The sequence below is a fragment of the Muntiacus reevesi genome, chromosome 12 (assembly GCF_963930625.1).
Source record: "Muntiacus reevesi chromosome 12, mMunRee1.1, whole genome shotgun sequence".
NCBI lineage: Eukaryota > Metazoa > Chordata > Mammalia > Artiodactyla > Cervidae > Muntiacus > Muntiacus reevesi.
Genome location: NC_089260.1, coordinates 11,858,129 through 11,866,006, shown reverse-complemented (window position 1 = coordinate 11,866,006; position 7,878 = coordinate 11,858,129).

The window sequence follows — 7,878 nt, the reverse complement described above, 5'->3', positions numbered from 1 at the left end:
TGGGAGTGGTAGGTTGAGAGGGGACATGTGAGAAGTGGTAGAAGTTAAACAAGTCTATGAGTTGTCAAGCTCTGGCAAAATCCTGCAGTAGTAATCATTTTGTCTGACTTCATGATAAAAGTATGCCAGTGGCCTTCAATGAAGTTACATTGTTTTCATCATTAAAAAGTAATATTAATGCAAAAGCAAATTTTGCCTGCTGCAGATATTAGAAGTGCCCCCTCAGGTACAACTCTGTCCAGTTGTATTATCATTATCTGTCTTTCATCTGATGCCCCCATCGGCATATGAGCTGAGGGTAGGGTTTGTGTCTTTTTAACCCACAACCAGTCAAAAAACAAGTGATTAATTAACTATCAGTGTATTTGCAGCACACACACACATGCACACACACAAAGAATTAAGAGCCCTTACTTACATAAGGCTTTTTAGAAGTCAATAAATAAGAAGACAGGTGACCCAATAGATCAAAGAAAGTGCAGATGCCATATAAACATAACAGGTTGCTCAATCTTGCCAGTAGCCAGGGAAATGCAAATTAAAATCATAGCAAAATTGAATTTTTGCCCATCTGCTTGGCAAAAGTTGAAAGACTGATAACATCCAGGCTGGTGAGGGTGTGAATAACCAGGCACTTTCAAACTTCTGAGTGTGGGATCGTATGTGGAACTGTATGTCCAATTTCAGAATACACTGACCTTTTGATCTAAAAATCCTACCTTTAGGTTTCTCTCCTACAAAATAGGCAGTCTTCAAAATAATACATATCAATAAGGCTTCAGAATTGCAATATAGGAAAGACATAGGGGTCTCATTTGGTTTTAAACAAATCAAGAATATGATATTTTTGTACTTTTGAGTTTGTTAAGTAAAATTCCTGCTCTCAAAGAATTAATTATCAATTAAGTTGCAGAAGCAACGTTTATCAAATGTCAACTGGAGGCAAAGAATGTTGTTTGATTCCCTAATTCTGTTTAGTCACGAATATTTAAGAAAGTCACTCTTAGCTTCTACCAGTCTAAACCACCCTAAAGCCGTCTCTGATACCAGTCTAAACCACCCTAAAGCCGTCTCTGATGAAAGTAAACCCTTAGCCCTAGAGGTGAGCTTGGAAAGTGACAAGTCAAATGGGCAGGAACATTGGGCAGTAAATTCAGCTTTTGTTCTCAAATTTCTCTCTGTGCTCTAACCATCCCTAGTTGTTTCTGTTTATAATCAAAAAAGGGAAAGTGCTGGCTAGAGCAAGAATTGCCACAACCATTTTCTCATACTCAGGGAGTGGCTTAATAAGTATATTTATAACATATCCAGGGAAAATGCCAGGCAGCCCTCTTTGAATAGAAGAAATTACTCCTCCCACCGAGAAAGAAAAGGTATTTTTATCACACTGAAGTGCTCTGCATAAGGAAGTGAGAAGAACCTAGACTTTTCCTAGGGATAGAGAGGAGGTGAAGATCAAGGAAGATTTGAGGGGTTTGGGAGGGAAAGCAAAGACTCCCCTAGAAGGGGGATGGAATTGTGTCTAGCAGGATGCTGGAGGCCGGGTGGTGCTCCCATAATGCGATAATGTGCTCTCCCCAGACCTGCCCCGGCCACTCCGGGCTTTGGAGTGAGGGCTGGCTCTTTCCAGGGCAGCCCCCAGCAGTGACTGAGGCAGGCGGCGGCCAGGGCCCAGCTATTTCCACCAGAGAGGGGACCCCTGTACCGAGCAGGCGGAGCGCCTCTCGTTTTGACAAAGCCTTTGTCAAAACGAAGCCTGGGTCAGATGGCTTCCCTCCCTTTCGTTTCTCAGCTCTTACTCCCCAGAAACCCTTCCCCACTTCCCTCTGTCAGCCTGCTCCCGGGAGAGCTGACTGGCGCAACCAGAGACCCCTCGTTCGCCCCTGCCAAAGTTCTAACCCAGTGGGATTTTTTTTTTAGACTCTGAAAGAAACCATTTCTCACTTTAATTTCAAGTTCAGGAATTAAAACCAAATAATTGCCGGTTCATCCTGTGCCACAGTCACTGCTTAACTTCAGAGACAACTGGCTTTGTCTGAGTGAACAATCGCACTTTTCCTCAGGAACGTATTTCTCTCCTTTTTTGTTGTTAAAGAGAAATGAGAGAAATTCTAGGGGGAGAAGACCTGCAAATGGTGATACAAAAACTTGTACCTTTTATGAGCAATGGAATCATAATTTCAGAATAAAACAAAGACCTCCTAGTTTATTCTAAATAAAGCCTCTAACTTTGCATCAGAGAGTTGGTCCATAGAGCACTTGAAAGTTGTAATCTAGATTTCCAGCTACAAAAGAAAATAAGTAAACAACAAAAAACAGCTTTGCAACCATCTTAGTAAAAAGAGTTAACATTCCAAGTGGTTATAACTTGTGTTTGTATTATTCAGAATGACTATAATACTAGGTGGTAACTCCCATCTAGGTAAACTAGAGCTTATGTTATTGAAGTAGATGATAAAGTTCAGTGTTTGGGATCTTATGGTTTTTTTCAACTCAATGTATTTTTCTTTTCATTGTTTTCAACTCACCAATGGTATTTGTTGAAAGGACAGTTCCATTTTCATTTTCAGAAAAAACAACACACGAGGCCACTTGGCCTTTTGGGTGTATGTGCTGAGGAAATTGTGAGGCAATCATGAATTCAGTGCAGTGTTTTTATTGGGAGAGGGGCATTCTGGGTTTTGTTAAGAAGAGCAAACAAGCTCAGAAATGTGTAACTTGAAACAATAAATAGTTGTTACTTGTTTAATAAACTTTTAAATCTATCAGCAAGGAAGCTGACATTTGAAATGGCTTCTCTGAGTATTTATTAAGGGAATATACTTGTCAATTCCCTTTATTCTCTAAATGCTCTTTTCTCTGCACTCTTTTGCCATCTCTGCTGAAATTACATCTCCACTTGTCTCTTTCTCATTCTGAAAAAGCAGGAGCTCCCCTTCAGCCCCAGTCTGCTTCACCTTCATTAATCCACTTTGTACCTGGGCCAGCTTGGGGCAAATGAGGTTATGATGGGATTTCTCAGCCTCTTAGGAAGACCGCGGTCCCCACACCTTTCAGTTGTTGCTTTGGGGGTCTGCTGTACCATCCACTCTCTCCGTTCCAGTGACCCACTGACCCACTGCTCCCAGGCAAGGTGGCTGCTGACCTAAGTCCACCTATATCTGGTTTCTGTTGATACCATAGATCAGCCACTTGTCTACACAAAAGGGTGGTTTCAGCTACAAATTACATGCAGACTGTCAGGTTATCTTCTCTGTGCTGCTAAAATTGAGACAGCATTTTTTAAGTCAAAGGCAATCACTTGAGTGAATATTTACTAATATACATGTATATGTATATTATATGTTCAATGACAGTGATGGTGTCTACTCAGAATCATGGAGTACAGTATATTCCCACATCTATAAACATATGTGTGTAAATGTTAGTGTTGCCCATATCATGAATGGAAAATTGTTTTCCTGTTTCCATCTAAAATAGTTTAAATAGAAATTACTTAATAATATTCATTGCTATTTTTAGTAATAGCTCAAATTAAGTAGTTTCTTTGTAAAAAGTTTGTGATCTAAACAAGACATGTCAAGCCAACACCTAAAAAAAATTAGCTCAGAAAAACCTAGGCTTCCACATTTGGGGGAGAAACTAGCCTTAGAAGTTGCCCTTTGTTGAATTTCCCCAAGCTAGGATTATTCAAAGTTTTTCTTTACACCTCTGAATACATGGATAAGACTTGATGACCGTCATCTTTAATTCATGGTGTAGTACTAAATAATAATGTGAGTGAGAGAAGGAGGAGGAGGGAAGGACACAGGGCTGGAAGACTATCTGGCTCAGGCTCCATGTTTACGAAAGGACTGGAATTTGGGCTTTTGACTCACCTCCAAAGGAGGTTACACAAAAATATTCTGATAGAGTGGTTGAAAGAAGACACCCCCATCCAAATTCAAAATTGAGATCCCTGACTAAACCACACCACCTTTTGTGTTAAAAAGTTAAATCTTTTAATTACCTTCTGACTTGCACAACTGTCTTGTGTCATAATTTATTTTGTATTAAAGGCATCAATTGTTAAAATGTGAACATTCAAAACACCACCAATTTTTATTAGGGAAAAACAAAGTTTGGGAATTCCCTGGCAGTCCAGTGGTTAGGACTCCATGCTTTCACTGTGGCGGGCATAGGTCTGATCCCTGGTCAGGAAACTAAAATCTCACAAGCTGTGCAGCGTAGCCAGAAAAAAAAAGTTTAATATTCTGGGGACCTCAAAAAATAATGGAAGCAACCAGGATCTCCCTCAGCTTTTGAGAAGCTCTGAAATTATTTGGTTAGAATGCAAATATTTCCATGATGTAGCAGGAACATTTCTATGTAACCCTAAGATACTATGACTAAGAAATTCCTATGACTATAAGGAAATTGTAGGAAAAAATGAGTTGCATGCGCCAAATGAAGACTCAATACATACCTTTTTGTTTTTCCTTCACGCTAAATTTTATGGGCTTCCATGAGTCTTACTATTACAACCTATTTAATGCATATTTAAAATATTCAATATTTGTGTCTTTAAAGCATGCATTCTTGGAGGGAGGGGTAGGGAGAGCGGAAAAAAAAAATAAAAAATAAAAAAAATAATAAAGCATGCATTCTCAATTTGAAGTCACTAACTTCTTTTGGTAATCTTAGAGAAGCAGCATGTGTGAGAAGTTGTGAATGTTCAATCTGAGTAAACTGCATGATGAAAAATGTTCTTGAACCCTGAGGCCTGGAGTGCTCAAATAAAACCGGATATGTAAGATTCTTTAATAGATTAGTCTTACAGAAATGCCTTAAAGGAGAAAGGAGTGACAAAGCAATAGGAAAGTCAACTCTTCTGGGTTAGAAGGGAAGGTTAATTCTGGGTAGGAGGTCAACAGAGGTCATTTGAATTATAAATATCTTGAAAGGGAACTTCTTCCTCTCGTCTGCCCAGTTCTCACAACTGCTGGGGAAGCATTCATAGCTATTTCAGCAAATTCAGTACAGAGTGTTGGGAACAACCGTTTTGGAACTGAAATACGATGCCAACTGTCTAGTTGGATGGGGGAAATTGTATCTTTGAGACCAAAAGTTGGTCTAGAGACATTTAGAGAAGAGACAAAGGGCACCAAGGGTGAAAGGAATGTTCGAGTCTGAATTTCATCGCTGCTACAGGGGCAGTGTATTCCTAATGGTCTTAACTCAAGGGCTCAAAGTGAAAACACAACACAAGGAGGAAGGCTCATGTCCACCCTGGGGAGTCCAGAGTCCTAAATGCTAAAATAGGATCTACTGAGTAATAACAGCACAAGTTGTAACCTTCTAGAATTACACAAAATGCAGGTGGAAGTAAGATTCTAAAAATCCACAGTGTGAGTCCAGGAAAAAGTATAACACATACAGGTAACTAAGGGCTCGGTTTATGGCGACAAGGAACAACTTCAAATTCCCTGTAAATGGTCCCTGATGTTTTTGGATCTCTGTGTCACATCTCAGTATATGATGTGAAGGTGAAGGACCCTCTCAGGATGGATATATGTTCTATACATATGATCTCAAGTATTCCTCTTAGCAGCACTGTGAGTTGGGGATTTTTATTCCCATTTTACAAATAATGAAACAATCTCAAAGAAGGATCTCAAGTCATTTACCCAAGATCAAGTGGGAAAGTTGGACTTTGGGTCCATACTCTTTCTTCAGTATCATTCTTGTCTTTCTTGCTGGTATTTTAACTACTGCTTACAAATTAACCAGACTTTTCCTTTCTTTAAGGGGAATCACCCAAGATTGAAATATGGAATTGTCTTCAACCCTTCCAGTCAATTATTTCACCAATATTTATTGAGTACCTACTACAAGCTAGGCATTGACATAAAGAACGAGTGAAATAAAATGCCTGCTGTCAGAAAGTATAGTTCATATGTTGACTCAGTTACTAAAGTTTGTTGAGCTTATTTATCATAATCTATCCCCATCTTTCTTTTCTGAGTGTCTCCCCTGTTCAGGCCCTTAGTCCCTGCTGCTTGAACAATAGATTTAAAACTGATCTCTATCTGTTACAGCTAGGGTCAAAGGAGAGCTACTCACAGAGTTTCCGGCACAGTAAAAAAAATTTTTTTTTAAGTAATGCAGAGACATTCAGAAACTAGCAACAGTGGGAAGCAATGACCATGCCTAGGGCCAGCTTGTTCCAGATCTGCCATCCCTTAGGAGCTACAGTCATGGAGGCAGGCAGCTAAGATGCTTCTCTTCTCTTTCTGTCTGATCTGCTGGTACAGCCCTCTGCTCGGACTCAGAAGCCAGCCAGCCCCAAGTCTGAAATCTGCAAGGGTCAGCCTCCCTGGGCAGAGTGAATCAAATAGCAACAAATGGAGAATAACCAGTTCTCTATTCATCCACTCAACAAATATGTACTGGATGTGTGGTCCATGATAGGCACGGTGGCTGCAATAGTAAGCAGAATGGATCTTTCCTCCCTGGAGCTTATACTTGGGTGGAGGCCACTGAGAAAAAAATCAAATAAAACACAAATGAGCCTCATTTACATGGAAGAAGAGCTGCAAAGAAAAGGAACCCAGTTCAATAAGAGAATATAGTTGGGCACACTCAGTCAACTTTGAGAGTCAGGAAGGCTTCCTCAAGAAAGGGACAGTATCTGAGAGACAAAGGAGGAGATTAGAGTGGAGAGTAGGAACTGGAGGGCATATTTAAGCAGAAGACACTGTGGGCAAAGTGCCCTCCCTGCTTGTGGTGGGAGGGAGCAAGGCTCATCCAGGGAACCGAGAGACAAGCAGTGGAGGACAGGCCTTCTGGAAGGACAGTGGCTTTAGTGAAGCCAGGAGTGGGCCCAGGGCTCAACGGGGAAGGTTTTATGGGCCAGGTTAAGGATTTTGGTTTATACCTTAACAGCAAGTGGGAAACCAACAGAGTTTTCACGCAGGGAGGGAACAAGGATAGGGCTGGACACAAGTCAGATGTCAGAACTATTTGGGAAGTTTACTCTGGGTACAGTGTGGAGGCTGGATGGAAGACGGGTAGAGATCAGCTCTAGGCTGTTATGCAAGTCCAGGCGAGAGAGTGAGCTCACGACCTGTGATGGTGGCAGTGGAGATGAAGGGCAGAGAAGATCTTAAGAGTGACTCACGCACCCATAACGGGACTCGGCGGGGCACCGGGCGTGGGGGTGAGGAAAGTGAAGTGCCAGGATGACTCCCAGGACTCGAACGAGTGATTGAGGTATTCATTGAGCTAGGGAAACACGGTAGGCCAGATTTGGAAATTGTTATCAGTTGAATTGTGTGCCCTCAAAACAGATAGGCTAAAGTCCTAACCCCAGTACCTCTGAATGTAGGTCTCAGGGTGAGGACTTTAGTCTCTCTATTAGGTTAAAGAATGTGACCTTATTTGTTTACAGAGTTAAAATGAGGTCATTAGGGTGGGCCTTAATCCAAAATGACTCGATGTTCTTTTAAAAAGGGGAAAGAATTCCCTGGCAGCCCAGTGGTTAGGACGTTGCACTGTCACTGCCGAGGGCCCTGATGCAACCCCTGGTCAGGGAACTGAGATCCTACAAGCCAACGCAGTGCAGCTTAAAAAAAAGGCAGAGAATTTGGACACAGAGATGTGCAGAGGGAAGATCATGTGAAAGCACAGGAAGAACACCGTTGATGAGCCAAGGAATGCCTGAGGTTACCAGAAGCTGGGCCAGAGGCATGGAACGGATTATTTCTCATCACCCTTGGAGAGGACCAAGCCTGCCAACACCTTGATTTTGGACTTTTAGCCTCCAAAACTGTGAAACAACATATTTATGTTATTTAAGCTACTCAATTTTGGGGACTTTGTTTTAGTAGCCATAACAAA